The 16,433-nt window shown below is 38.1% G+C and overlaps 1 pseudogene; it reads right to left on the reverse strand.

Annotated features, from left to right (window-relative positions):
• Positions 1-8,772: 8,772 nt before the first annotated feature.
• On the reverse strand, positions 8,773-14,123 carry LOC137727460 (serine hydroxymethyltransferase, mitochondrial-like; annotated as a pseudogene).
• Between the last annotated feature and the right edge of the window lie 2,310 nt (positions 14,124-16,433).

Consider the following 16,433-nt stretch of genomic DNA (forward strand, 5'->3'; position numbering starts at 1 on the left):
TTGTACAAACATTTAAAACTTAGAGAACAAAATGACCACCTACCAATACAACCACTAATCTTGCATCACCATTGCCACTATCACCATAATTGTTGCCAACGAAACTGCAACCACCACTACCACCACAGCCACAACGACCAAAACCACCACCATAGTTGTTGTTAACATCGTCATAATTGTGACCATCGCCGCCACCACCATCACAATCACTACCATCACCACAACCACAACCACAACCACAACCTCCACCATAACCACCACTATTGCTATCACTGCCTCTACCACCATTATAACCTCTGCACCCCTAACCACCACACCTTTTTTTTTTTTTTTTTTTAGTACATCAATATTTTTACATTAAGGGAAGGGGGAGTTCGGCAAAACCACACAATAGGTAGCCTAATTTGATATCGAATTCGCCATCCACGAGATTCGAACCTAAGATCTTTCACTTTCAAGTGAAGAGAAATATTAGCACTACTAATCTACCATAACAATTGTTGTTGATACCATCACTATCGCTAGCCCAACTCACCACTGCCATTACTACTGTCATCGCCATCTCCACCATTGTTGTCGTCACTGCTTACGACTGCAACCATCAGCATTACACCACATCACCACCACCATCATTGCCATTGCCAATAACACACAATCGCCACCACCACCGCTGCCACTACTGTTACCTCTACACCCAAACCATCACACCCTATTATTCGTACCACAACCACACCCCCACCATTGTCATTGCCATCACCGCCACTACCCTTAACACCACTGTCTTTGCCACCACCCTACTACTATGTCTATTTTTGTCATTATACACAATTATGTCACTTTCATAATGAAAATTACCAAACGGTTTTACATTGTTTATCTTACTCACAACACTTTTAAAAATACAGTTTATCAATGCTCAATTGCTTTATTTTTTAGATGATTATTCTTAAAGCACAACAGAAGCAATTTTTTAAAAAGCACAACAAATCCAAGCTGGCTCTAAGTCGAGTAGATATGTCTGATAGAACTCATATTGAGCTATAATATATATGAATTTGAGTTTTTTTTATTAGAGATTGCCAAAGGATGTAGCAATTGAGTAGCAAACTTAGATATGCTATGTCATGTAGGAAAAACATTTTTCAATAAAGATAGTGTTGGAACCAAATCTGCACTACTGTCGTCAGTTGTGGAGATGCACAAATCCAAATACTTGTTAAAGAACAACCAGTCGTAAGCAAGCCAAAGACCGAGGAGTGTGCCGGTCAAAGGCTCTTCGACGATGAAGTTAGTAAGCAATATTAAGACCCAAACAATGGGCAAACGAATAAGTATGCAAGAATTGCGTTACTAGAGATGAACCCTAGTGACGTATTTATACCAGTCGAGGAGATGACCTTTTAGGATAGTATAATCATTATTAAACTGGAAGAATCTCAGAGGATATCTAGGAAGTATATATTGCATTCTCTTAGGAGTGTGATTACTTGCGACGCAAGCTAATACTTAAATTGTAAGGACTCTAATATTATAGGAAACCGTTGATTCCTTGTTAGATTAGATTTGTGTTTCTTGTAGAACAAGCATGGTCAATCACAGCAAAGTCTGACGACTTTGCTTACTGAATCTGGAACATGATGATGGAGGCATTGCTGCTCCGTTTATTTAACTCCACAGCAGAGGCTATTGATTTCATGACCTAACTTCTAAGGTATCTGTATTCTGATCCGCCTTACTCCTGCCCTAGTAAATCATGGTCCCACTATTACTCCTAACTATGTTTCTGAAAGGACTTGTTCCCTTTGAGGATAGATAGTTATCCATAGATCATGCCTTTCAAAGTAAGTGAGAATACATACTGCTTTAATTCTTTTGACGCATGACGTTCTGGCTTTGATCTTTGTGAACTTTGTGAATGTTGAGTCATTCCGTATTTGGGCGAATTAGCTCGCAAATCCTCCACCAATATCACAATGATGAGGATTGTCTTTCTTTGTGTACGCATAAGATAAGGCTCAGTCCATTGCTTTCTCCCGTTAAATTCAGCCGTCAAATTTGTTGATCTCGAGATGTGACGATCTGTATTCAACGGTAGGATGATTGTAAAATATATTCTTTAAATATCCTCAGATCTCTTCATTATCTTTTCCAAAATTACCAAATTGCTTCTGTTCAAAAGGCGTTGAACTTTCTTCCGCACTTTCGATTAAAATTCTTCGATATTCTTTTATTTTCTTCCCAAATTTCTCCAAACTTTCTTCAATGGCTACTCCTTCAAACTTCCTGGCCTCGCCGCCAACTATGACTCCTAGTATAAACCTTCGGTGGTCAGGGTGCGCAGTAAAGATGAGGGGTGAAGTTTTCGCCCACCTCCATTAACATCCTTTGAATGGTTACATCATACAATGGGAGGTTGGTCACGACGTTCAAAGTCCCCTGCCTACACCTTCTAATCCTCAATGTTCTTGTACCATTTTTCATCCTTGGTACTTGGATTTGGGACTGAAGTTTCCACTTTCCCCATTGCTAAAGCAAGTCTTGAACTGTTACATCATTGCTCTTTGTAATCTGACTTTGATGTCATTTCGTATCCTTACCTGTTTCAAACTCTTAAATGAAAGGCACCAGGTAGAGCTTGGCATTCAGGAATTCCTAATGCTTTAGACCATGCGCAAGAGTGTTGAACCTCATAACTTTTTCCAATCAAGACCAAGTGCTAGGTAGGCCACCTACATTACTGAGTTACCACGCCATGACAAGAATTGGTACAAGGATATTCTGGTTGTGGAGGACAATTGGAAATGTGACATCTCTGGGATCCGAGTTTGGAATACCCCTTATACTGGTCTTTGATGCAATAATGATGTTGGGAGCATTGGCCAATATCGTCCTCAGTTGAACGAAAGGGCATTCAAGATTATTCCCTTTGCACATCGAAATTAGAAGTGGCTTATAACTCCAGAAAGAGTCAGAAAGAATGTGAGGAACGCCATCACAGATCTCTATTCCAACCTTCTCATTAAAGACTTAGTATGGGTTGATGTAGTGGATACCAAAGACGGGAAAGATTTGGTGAGAGCTCTGTAAGCCCAAAAATCTAAAAAAAAAGAAGAAAAAAGAGAAAACATCCTAAGGTTGTCTAACAAGACCAGGGATTGAAACCTTCTAGGAAGAAACCCAACAAAACGAGGAGTTCTAGTGTTCCTCCAAGTGATAACATGCTCGAAATCCAAGACCCCACCCTTTTCGAACTAAAGCTAATTAAGGTCAGGAGTAGCAAATGTTGGTGATTAGAGATGAAGGGGAACAAATGTTTTATGGAGCCAAATGTTTCCCCAATGCCTCCGGTGTCCAAACTTTTTATGTCGTGGAAGTGGAACAATAGCTACAACAACAAAAACAATTAAACTAGCAACAATAGTAGCAACAGAACCAACAACAAGAGTATCAACATAACCAATAACAAAAGCAGCAACAAGACCAATAACAAGAGCAGCAATAGTAGCAACATGATGACTTTGACGACGCCTTTGATTGACAGGTGGCCCCTGATCAACCACCTGACCTTATCTCTAGATAGAGACGGTCACAATTGGTTTAGTCGAGCTCATCCGGAATAGTCATGGGGGTAAGACATTCTCCCCTAATAATAAAACTCATCTACAGATGCGAGATTATGGTTGTCACAACGTGAAGCATGCCCAAGCCTTGACCGTTCAACCATTTCTCCAACTAACTTAAGAAGGTAATTTTTTAGTCTGATCGTGTGGTAAAAAACAGCTGCCAAATCCGATATGTGATAAGTCTTCTCCCTTCGACTTGTCATTCTTCCTCAAATTCCTATATCTAATTTGTCAAGAATATCTCACAGTAGGCTAATGTTGGACATAGGCCCTACTTTGAAGTCAGACAGACAAAATCTCCAAAACGGAGGCTACTTACAAATGCAAACTAGGTCATTGAATCCAATTGGAGAGGTAGCTGCAACAGAGGAATTCAGATTAAGAAAACGTCTAGCAAAACAGATGGAGGTAGAGCGTTCCTGGTGAAGCGAGGGGGATGACTTGATTGAGCGACTGGGCCACAAAGAAAAAAGGCTAACGACTTAGCTGCACAAATGACCCGACTTGATGCCGCCAAGTCTACACAGTCGTTAAGAGCCAAGGATGACACGAAGCAGAGCTCATAGGATGCTGATCAAGCCATCCTTCAATTGAAGTTAGATGAAACCCAGTAAGAGGAGGAACTGAAGAAAAAGTCACATATTGAAGCCTTTCAGTAAGCCTTGGATGACAATGAGCAGGGCTGGCAGAAGTTCGTTCATTGTTTGAAGTAGCGTCGACTCAAAAATATTCGGAGGGGTATGACCGGGGCTACGTTGTGGGCTTCGTTGGTCAAGATCATTGCGGCGGATGAGACACTCGTTGTAAACAAACGGAGATACAAAGGGCAAAATTCTGAAAACATGATCTTTTAGCAGATACAAAAAATTGACAGTTCGGATCGTTGACATCACGTTATGATGTTTACGGTTAACTGAATATGAGTTTATGTTATATAGTTTGTAAAGATTTTATAAACTCTTAGCAATATTTTTATTAACCGTAAAAATCTGAACGTCATATCAACAGTCCAAACTATTCATCTTTCTCCATCCACTAAGAGATAATGTTTTCGAAAAAATAAAATTTTAAAAAGCGAAATTTGGTGAAAAGAATGGAGCAAAAACGTAAACGACAATGAATGTTTAAATTTAAATTTATGGTTTATGGGATTATGGTAGCGAATTTTAGAGTTGACATTGTCACAACAATTGAGCTTGTCAATAAGAGGGTTTGTATATTTTATTTTTCTTATTTTTCACTCTTCTATATTAATTAAAAAACCTCACTACAATAGTAGCCTTATGATTTAATCCTTCCCATTGGATTCTTTGGTCACATTTACGTTTTTGGTATTACGTTTTTCATTTGATTATTTATTGATTTAAAATATATTTTCCTTAAAAGGTAACAAATTGAGTCGTATTACCTGTTAATATTAACGGATCGAGTTCAAGTCCGGTTATATTACCTCAAATTTTCCTTAATAGGTAATAAATTGAGTCGTATTACTTGTTAATATTAACGGATCGAGTTCAAGTCCGGTTATATTACCCCTTCATGTTACGAAAACGACACAAATGCCAATTCTAGTAACAAGGCCACGTCTGCTATTTGAACCAAATTCAATTAATGGTAGTGTTACATGTCCAAGTAACTAGTTAATAAGTTAGTACGGCTAGTGGATTTCTCTTTACTTAAAAGTGAAAGGTCCTAGGTTCGAATCTTGTGAATAGAAAATTCGATACCAAATTAGGTTGCCCATTGTGTGGTTTAGCCGAATTCTCCCTCCCTCTAGTGAATTGTACCCACACAAGCGATTTGCACATAATTGAATCGTTTAATAATGGTTCGAAGTGACTTAAAGTGCTTTTTCAAGATTAATTTGTACTTTTACTAAAAATTAGTTCCAAAAACATCTTTAGTCATTTTAGAAACACTTCCAAACAAATCCTAACTAATTAGAAAATTGTATTGGAATCTCCTTCATCCTTTGAAAAACGAGATGGATACCTTTTATCCCCAATTTCAAAGGAATCAGAATCCTTGACATTAAATGGGGACATTCTTACAGAAAGCTACTCTTCACAACTTCTCAACCAAAATACTACTGCGGCCGAAAAATAATAACAAAAAGATTCTTCTCAAAAACCAACTCTTATAGTTGATGGCTAAATCCCTTTGTTTTAATTTTTCTTTAAATAAAATTTTGGAGATGGAGGGGGTCGTTTTATCAGGAAGTTAGTCCTTTCTAATCGCTCTGAGCGGGAAGGAAGTAGCCTACTTTTGTAGTTGATGGCCAAATCCTGGTCTTGATTAATTTTGATCGCTCTGTGCGTGTTAGAAAGTAAGGCTACTTTTGTAGTTCGATGACCAAGCCTTAAGAGTAGTTTGACTCGCTTAATTCTTCATCATCGTCATAAAAAAAAAAAAAAAATTAAAAAATAAAAAAACTCTTCACAACCTTCTCGATCACCAGCCTGTCTCATAACATTGTATCCATGTTAAACTACACCAAGCATATATATAATATAAATATCAGCAGTAGGCTCTGTTTACACGCTACCTTCCTTCCAATGGTTTTGTTTCCTTCCATAATTGCTAAATTGCTGTCATTGACCACATCATGCTCTGTCCACACTCTATAATTGCCAAATTGCTTACAAGAATTCGATACCGACATCTCAATCAACAGAAAAGTAGCATCGATTATTGACAAGCTTATCTGAATTATCAGTTGCAATGTGGACACCAAGATTCAATAATCAAGAATGACAACTGGCAAAATCGAAAAATTATATTACCGAAAAAGATATTGCAATTTATAATGAACTCTGTCGCTATTGTGCTGTGTCGATGAAAGTCCAATGCGGCCCTCGTATTGGAAATCTTTTGAGTTATCTGCGGCTCCCTATAAAATATTAAGCATTGTGGTCACCCACTCGTGATAGGTGAAGGTAGGATGTTGACCTGTGAGATTATGACCTTATTCTCTGTATCTCATTGTTTCTTTCTCGAATCCAATAGTTGAAAATTGGGTAAAGTACAAAAAACTACCTCAATTATTGGGATCACGATAGTTTCATACCTCATCTTTTAAAATTGACAATGTCATACCGCATCTTACGAATTTGTGACAATGTCATACCTCCATCAAATTTTCTGTTAGTTTTTCTGTTAAGTGCTGACGTGGCTTGATTCGGAACATACTTTCTATTAAAAAATTATTAAAAACTAAAAAATAATTATTTAATATTTTTTAAATATTAAAATAATAATATAAAGCAGAGGAAAAAAAAACCATTAGTGTGACATCCCACATCGCCCAGGGGAGTGATCCTTAAATGTATATTCTCATCCCTACCTAGCACGAGGCCTTTTGGGAGCTCACTGGCTTCGAGTTCCATGGGAACTCCGAAGTTAAGCGAGTAGCACGTGAGAGCATTCCCAGGATGGGTGACCCATCGGGAAGTTCTCGTGTGAGTTCCCATAAATAAAACCGTGAGGGCATGGTCGGGGCCCAAAGCGGACAATATCGTGCTACGGTGGTGGAGCGGGCCCGGGAAGTGATCCGCCCCGGGCCAGGATGTGATAATTTGGTATCAGAGCCTAACCCTGGCCGTGGTGTGCCGACGAGGACGTCGAGCCCCTAAGGGGGGTGGATTGTGACATCCCACATCACCCAGGGAAGTGATTCTTAAATGTATATTCTCATCCCTACCTAGCACGAGGCCTTTTGGGAGCTCACTGGCTTCGGGTTCCATGGGAACTCCGAAGTTAAGCGAGAAGGGGGCTAAAGCAATCCCATGATGGGTGACCCACTGGGAAGTTGCTTGTGAGTTCCAAAAAACAAAACCGTGAGGGAATGGTAAGCCCAAAGCGAACAATATCGTGCTATGGTGGTGGAGTGGACAATATCGTGCTATGGTGGTGGAGTGGGCCCGGGAAGTGATCCGTCCCGAGCCGGGATGTGACAATCAGTTTGTCCCTCCCCCCTCCTCTCTCTTCTCCCCATCTTCATTTTCTTCCCCCCACCAACAAACCCAAAAAAATTAAAAAAATAAAAAAATTTTGAAAACCCAACAACCCCCATGCGGAAGAGCAAGAAGGAGAAGGAGGAGAAGGATGAGGAAGAAGAAGAAGAAGAGGAAAAAAAAAAAAAAAATTCCCCCCTGTCGACGCGGAAGAAGAAGAAGAGGAAGAAAAAATAAAAAAAAATTTGAAAACCCATCAACACCCCCTGCAGAAGAAGAAGAAGGAGAAGGAGAAAGAGGAGGAAGAAGAAGAAGAAGAGGAAAAAAATGAGGAAGGAAATTTTTTTTTTTTAAACTATCAACTCCTCTGCGGAAGAAGAAGAAGAAGGAGGAAGAAGAAGAAGAGGAAAAAAAGAAGGAAAACAAAAAAAAAATATTTGAAAACCCATCAAACCCCAAATTCACCACTATCATCCATTCTCCACATCCTCTTCTGCACTCATCCTCCACCTTCTTTGCACACCCATCTTCCACCAACGGGATCTGGGTTTTTTTTTTTTTTTTTTCCTGGGTTGCTGAAGGGAGAAGAGTGTGGGTGTGGGTGTGGGGAAATTGAGTGTGGGTGTGGGGGGAAGACAAATTGGATTTTTTTTTTTTTTGTTGGGATTTGCAGTTGGGGGAAGAAGATGAAGATGAGAGGGGAGAGGAGAGAGGAGTGGGGAGGGGAGGGACGAAATGAGGTTTTTTTTTTTTTGCTTTTTATTATTATTTTAATATTTAAAAAATATTAAATAATTTTTTTTTAGTTTTTAATAATTTTTTAATAGAAAGTATATCCCGAATCAAGCCACGTCAGCACTTAACAGAAAAACTAACAAAAAAATTGACGGAAGTATGACATTATCACAAATTCGTAAAATGCGATATGACATTGTCAATTTTAAAAGATGAGGTATGAAACTGTCGTGACCCTAATGGTTGAGGTAGTTTTTTGTACTGTACTCTTTTTTTTTAATTTTACTTTTATTTATTATTTTAATATTTGAAAAATATTAAATTTTTTTTTTTAGTTTTTAATAATATTTTATTAATTTTTTAATAGAAAGAGGTCCCGTCTCTTGCCACGTTAGCATTTAACAGAAAAATTGACGGAGGTATGACATTGTTACAAATTCGTAAGATGTAGTATGACATTATCAATTTTTGAAAGATGAGGTATGAAACTGTCGTGACTCCAATAGTTGAGATAGTTTTTTGTACTTTACCCTTGGAAATTGTTTAGCGTACTGCTCAACCTCGTGGCGAAGCTTTGTAATCTCAGACTGAACTTGACCGTCGGATTCCAGAACTGCCACGAAATCCTTCAACTTGGTACCTGCAATCCAGATGTGCATGAGCATGTAACCATGGTGGTGAAACATGTGACTAAGCATTACAATCCCTAAAACAATTTATATCCACGGGACAGTGGGAGAGTAAACCTTTGGCAGCAGCCTTGAACTTCAAGGCCAACTTTACAGCTGCATCAAAATATCAGCTACTTTCACAAAATCCCCCTCCAAAAACCCCCTAGACGTAAGAGCTGGGGTTCCTGAGGAACGGAAAAAATGGAGTTCGTCGGCAAAAGTACTTATAGCTAATTGCCAGTAGGTGCAGAATGGTTAAATGCGGATGGATGGCCTTACCCATGCGTATGCCACCAGGGACCATGGCAGACACGTCCCCAGGAACAGTATTTTTATTTGCTGCAATATGTGCTGATTCCAAAACTTTTTCAACTCTTGAGCCATCAATGCCCTGCCAGAAAAAGATTTCACTTCATTAGTTTTCTCATGCTATAACCTATTTGCAGCATAGCAGTATACATCAATGAATGAAACATCAAACCCTCTAGTGTACGAGAAATGAGGGAAATTCTATGATTTTCGCACTAGTGTTTTCTAAAGCATTAGAAATCCATAGATTCGTAATAAACCAGCTTTCAGAACTTAAGGTTTTAAAGTTTCCCTTCTCATTTCATTTGTCTCTAACATAATTCACTTTTCAAATCTATTTCGGAGGGTTTAATCACAGAATAACGATATTTTATCACTCACTTTTTGGTTACCAGGCCTAGTTGTTCATCTAAGAATATATCTTTCAGTAATCATATGGCATCTTGAACCTCCAATCTAACATGCTGAAAACTTTAAGTCTGAATAAATCTTTCAATCAGAGGGAGAATCAATCTCCTGTTTGCAATCTTCCCGTCAGAGGAAAAATCAATCTGTTTTTACCTTGTCTCTTAAATTCACCAACACTAAATGGTTCTCTGTTCCACCGGAAACAAGATCATAGCCCTTATCTAGCAAGCTCTGCATGTTCAAAGGGCAAAAACTATAAGAAGAAATTAGTGAGACCAATGAAACAACCAAATAAAGGAAATAAAACATCGTGTGCCTAAGTCATATAGAAATTACTCCAAATTGCTTTAATGAGAACCCAATTAAAAAGGAGAGAATAACTTTCAGATTTTGCATTAATATTTTAGAAAGCGGCATTCATCAGACCTCTGCAAATTTTGAGCAATTACTGAGAACTTGTTCCTGATAAGCTTTGTACTCCGGAGTTTTGACCTAGAATCATAATATAGTCAGCAGTCCAATAACAAGAAGATGCAAAAATCTGATCAACATGTAGTCGGTATTTTGGTTAAACATACAAAATAAAAGGAAAGAACAGAAGAAACAAAGGAACCTGCTTCAGTGCAACTGCTATGGTGTGGTTGTGCGGACCACCCTGGAGTCGAGGAAAGACAGCCTGATTGATTTTGTCTTCATAATCATACATAACGTGTAGAAGGAAATTCAAGCATTTAATATTTCATCCAAGGTGCTTCACTTGAGACTTCTACACATTCTCCCCCATTTTCCTTCGTTTATTTATTTTCTGAAATTAATCATCAGAACTTACTTCTTGCCCTTGTTTGTTTATATGCTTGACACCCTTCCTGAAGAAGATCATAGCCCCACGAGGTCCACGAAGTGACTTATGAGTTGTGGTTGTAACAATATCTGCATACTCAAAAGGAGATGGAATAACATCGGCAGCAACCAATCCACTGATGTGTGCCATATCGGCCAACAGAATTGCTTTCTGCTTATCACAGACCTGACGACACCACGACACCACAAAGAATAACATCTCACTTAATGATTGAGTGCCATAAGAATTTCAGAGATGCATGAAGCTGATTATCGTAATCACAAAACTCAAGCCAAAATTTACCTTGCGGATACGCTCATAATCGTACAGGCGTGCATAAGCACTAGCACCAGCAACTATTAGCTTTGGCCTGAAAAGTGTGGCACTTTTCTCCATCTGTGGACATATTTATTCACATAGGTCAGCCTTTAATTACCAAAGAATGGCAGATAAAATACGGCATTTGCTTAAAACTATAGGAACTCAAACTCCAAAACAATTAAGAAGTCATGCCAAAAAAGATCTCAGTTCAAGACATACAGTGACTTTAGGCTAACAAAGTTCTATATTTCCCAGGACGAGTCAAGGATACACTTTCTGATTTCAAATAATGTCAACTGTCATCCATGTGATGATAACTAAACTGCGGCCCTGTGGGAAGTTTCTTCGCATGGTTATCTTTCATGTTACAATCATCAGAATGATTCACTTAAAACATTAATTTTGCAGTTTTGCTAATAATATCTGCAGGAAACAAGTAAGATGGAAGTAATAATGTTTTGCTAATAATGTTCGCAGGACACATGTAAGATGGACTCTTAAATGTGCTTACAAATATGAGAATTCAGTACAGTGAAGATGGGGATGAGCAAGTCACCTGATCATAATCAATTTAGCCAGTGCTCTCATTCAATCCGTATGGCGTTGTCTCAAAAAATATCGACACAGCAGATATCTTTTTGGTGTCAGTCTGCAAAATGGTGAAATGTTTGTGTCATTTAGTATACAGACAGGCAGCATTACATTTATGTTTTTACAACCCAAAATGATATGCGACATCCAGACATCAGAAGCATGTAAAATCACCAGAACAAAATATAGGTTCACTTGTTCTGTGTAGTTTTGAATATCTAGATTGCTTGAAATACGCAACACGATTTCATTCTCAAAATAATTAATATTACATAAATATACATAGAAAGGTGTTCCAGTTTATGTAGTCACTGGATATTCAGAGAAATTATTCTGTAAAGACGGTACTAGGTTTAATTTACACATAACAGGAAACAAGAAAAGGAAAAAAAACAAAACAACCCAGAGGCGCTAGACTAACTGAGAGCTACACAGGCTGTCGCTGTTAACCACAAAAAGCACAAAAGTATAGCCAAGTATAATCAGGAAAAAACAATCAACAGCGAGGTAGATACCTGATAACCATGAGAAAGATGTCCGCCGTGAGGTAGATCAAGTGCCATGATTCTTTCATGAGGTTTCAACAATGCAGTGTAAGCTTGGAAGTTTGCAGGGGATCCAGATAGAGGCTGCACATTCACTGAAAGAATACAGTAAAGTATCATTAATAAAATAAGCAATTCTTCTTCCATGGTACGTGACACTGAGTGGTCTGGAAAACCAGCAGTTAGATCTTCCATAAAGGGATCTAATGGATCTTTGCAACGGTTAAGTCTTGCATAAAACTCGTACCACTGAGTGGTACGTACCATTGTAGCAGGACCCCAAACTAAGTATGTAAGATATATATTACTAAATACATGAATGGTTCAATAATAGAATGAACATGAGTTACAAAAGCAAGAGATGAAACCAAGAATAAAACTTTACTTTGACACAAATACTCTTGAACCACCCATTTATAAATCAATGGTTGACATGTTTACACAATATAAAAGATTTTTAATTCTTTGAGTCCCATTTTCAACAATCTAATTAAGTATAACCATGCTATTCTAATGCCATTTAATCCCAAAGCCGGATTTTACAAAATATTACATTCCAAATTCAAAATCTTGAATAAAATAAGTTAATCTGAAATAGTGTGCTGCCTTTATGCCTCCTACGCGATGCAATTCACAAAAGAAAACAAATTTCACTACGTGATACAATTGCAATTCACAAAAGAAAAAACATTATACTTCAACATGAAATATATTGTGCCATATTGTTGAAAGGGTATTGTGTACAATGAAAATCACTCAGTGGATAGAATCAACTCAAAGTGTGCCCAATCATTTTTCTTTATAGCAAATATTTAACAGCAAAACCCTCCCTACCAAATAATTTGAAAGTCTGAACTTGTTGGGTGCTAGACATCATTCATAACTTGTACAATGTAAATGAACACAAACACAAATGTGAAATCCTATGTTGAACTGATGGAAATAGTTGGCAATGCCACATGTATAAGCTATACGTTTAGTTCTATTACCTCCCCATTTTGCAGGATCTACTGGAAGGCTTCTAATGCGCGTTTTTGACACAGGGACTCAGCCATGTCGATGTATCTACATTTATTAAAGAAAAATATCAATCACGCATAATTCCTTAAAACAAAAGTACTAGACGAATGTGAAAAAAAAAGGCAAGAACATGTTTTATAAATCTCATAACCACCTCACAGCCCCCAAATGGCAGGGCTTTCACCAGAGCAGGGTTTTAACCAAACCATCCTGCCACCAAATAACATTTTAGAAAAGATTAAACTGAAGAAAAACTGCATTTCAACTTAATAGTTGGAAACATAGGAGTGCAAAAATGCTCATAATATTCACTGGGGAACTACTTACTCATTTCCTCCATAGTATCTAGCACCAGGATACCCTTCACTGTACTTGTTGGTCATGACGGACCCAACAGCTTGCATCACGGAAAGTGATGTGAAATTTTCTGATGGTATAAGCTCGAGCCCCTACGATAAACTAAAAATTAACAAACAAATTCTAAAAAAAATAAAAACAGAAATTAAAGAAATATGAACTCCCTAATCATTAACTAAACTCTCATGCTCAACATTGCATTGTGAGTAATATTTTCTTGCCAGACTTAACCCGATTTAAGGCATATCACATTCATCACCACGCAAGCAAACGAAAATTTTACATTCTATTACAATTATATTCCCACAAATCAAATCAAATATACCTTCCATTGCCGAGCTTTTTCGAGCTCGATGATATCGGCAATCTCAGGATCGACAGCCTCAAGCGGCTCATTCAACTGCTTAATCCACTGAATCCAAATGATATTTTTCCACAGAATCAATACAATCAAACACAACACAAATCCAGATCCAGAAGAAGCCAATAAATTATAAAATTGTGAATAGGAAAGGACATACAGTGGCGCGAGCTTTCTCTTTGTCGTGAGCAGCTTGGCTGGCCAGAGAGGACTGCAATCAAAACGACGACGGATATAAAAAATTGGGCGGGTGGAAATCGAAACTACACAAGCATGGATTTGATTGATTGAAGAAGTGACGTACCATGTGGTATATGGAGCCGCCATTGAAGAAAGGTTGAAAGGGCAACTTCTTGTTGATCGAGCTCGAGAGCCTGCGAAGCGCCATTGCAGACAAGCTTTGAAGATTTGTGAGTGCTTTTGGGGGGTGAGAGAGTGAGTCGGGGAGTGCGGTGGGTGTTGGTTGGTGGCCGTTATAATGTAGGTCCCGCAGATCGGGAAGTGGGATGTGTGCCACTGTGCCAGTGGAATCAACGTCACGAGCCAATCTTAGCATTTATCAATTTAATCCAACCAAAATATTTGGCCCCATGTCCTTAAAAAAGAAAAAAATTTGGCTCATTATTAGACAAATCAAGATTTTCATTAATAAAACACGTAGTGTCAATACATTGTAGGCAAGGGATTCTGTGCCATGTCATGAATTCAATTAAGACGCGTAACCAGTAGTCGTATCCAGAAAGATGGATTATTGCTTCAATTGGAGGATGGGGTAATGGCACACCAAAATCAAGGGGCAAACAAAAGTTCACTTTGGCTATGTTTGTTGGAACGTTCAAAGGAACATTCTTTCCATTAATTGTTCTCATTAGCTTAAAAAACACTTCAAATTTACCAGATCAAGGTGGGAGATCTAACCAGATTTACAGAGGATCACAATTCACAGCCTTTCGCAGAGATAGACGATGTCGGAGACATGCTTAACCTTTGAGTGATCCGAGCTTTCTTTTGTTCGTATTCCTTCTATGAGCGCGTTGGGAACACATTCAAAGTACAGTTCTTGGAGACAAGTAAGATGTTCGATTCAAAGTACAGTTCTTGGAGACAAGTAAGATGTTCAAACTTGGTGGCAATCCGATGCCTCTCCCCAAGATTCTTTGGGAAGCAAACTGTTCGACAAAAGGCTCTTTTGAAAGGAACCCAACTTGTTTGCTTGTTTATGCGATAGGTAAACTCATCGAGGATGTCTTAAAGGTCGAGGGATACGTAACTTACATTTGCCACCCATGTTTTCTCTACTTCAGAAAGGGCTTCTCCCTTCCTTTCCGCATCTGACAAGAACGCTTTCATGGTCAGCAACTCAAGCCTGAGATCTTCAACTTCGTCATGAAATCCTTCTAACAGAGACACTTTGCTTTCAACAAATGATACAATTTTTCCAATCAAAAAACCTAATGGAGGTGAAGCCATTTCTTCTTGTTTCTTTTGGTCAGTATTCAACTCAGAAATTTCGAGTTTTGAACTACAAATATGCAAACTATCATGTACAGTAGTGGCCTTCCATTCACAGATGGAGAAAGTCAACTATCTCCATACATGCGGTACATGCCATCACAGAATAAAATGTCAGCTTTCTTTGATTAATTCATATCACGTTTGGTGACCAAAATTTTAACTCTTAATTTAGTCGTATTTATTTTCGGGACGAGTATGTACAAATTTGAATCCTCAATCTCTGGTGGATATGGGAAAAAATGAAGATTTTGGATATGGTCTTTAGTTGTTAATTTTCATTGATTGAAACCTTATTCATTTTCAATTTTTGATCAAAATCCATAACATTAATGTAATAATGTCAACTTTCTTTGATTAGGTCATATCAAGTTTGATGACCAAAATTGAACTCTTAGTTTAGTGTTGTTTATTTTCGGGACGTTTATGTACAAAGTTCGAATCCTCAATTTCTCATGGATATGGAAAGAAAAAAAAAGAAAAAAAAGTTTGCTGACCAAAAAGATGTTATAACCCTCTTTTTTTTTTCCTTTTTTTTTTTGATAAAGAAAAAACTTCATGCAAAGGGAGAAATCGCGAATACAACCGTTCCCAGTACAGTAAAGAAAATAAACAGCTCGAGCAAACTAACAGAAACAGTAAGGTCATGATGACCAAAAGCATCCGCAACAAAATTTGCCTCACTAAAGATATGGTTCCACTTGATACTAATAAACTGTGAAGTCAACCACCTAATGTCATCAACGATGGATAAAAAGTTTCAAGAGACACCACACAGACCTTGGACCGCTCAGATAGTAAGCCAAGAATCGCCCTCCACCATAACGTTAGTTATTCCTTTTTGCATGGCGTACTTCAAACCTTCCCTCAAAGCCATCGCCTCCGCCACCAAAATAGTAACCCCGTCTGGATTCAAACCCCAGCACCAATGACAAGACCATTCTCATTTTATTCCTTGAATTTTCCTTCACCAATTCTCTATTTGTATTTTAAGCTAAAGAAAATTGTATATTTATATTAGCCAAAAAAGAGAAACAATTTCATTATTTATACCGATGGAGGGGCAATAGTGTAATTTGGTTCAATTCCCGGACTCTATTTGGTTGAGCATTACTTCCCTCCACAAAACTTTACCCGAAACAGATAGAGGAGTGGATAATAAACACTCTCTCCCTCTCTCCCTCCC

The sequence above is a fragment of the Pyrus communis genome, chromosome 1, assembly GCF_963583255.1.
Source record: "Pyrus communis chromosome 1, drPyrComm1.1, whole genome shotgun sequence".
Taxonomy (NCBI): Eukaryota; Viridiplantae; Streptophyta; class Magnoliopsida; order Rosales; family Rosaceae; genus Pyrus; species Pyrus communis.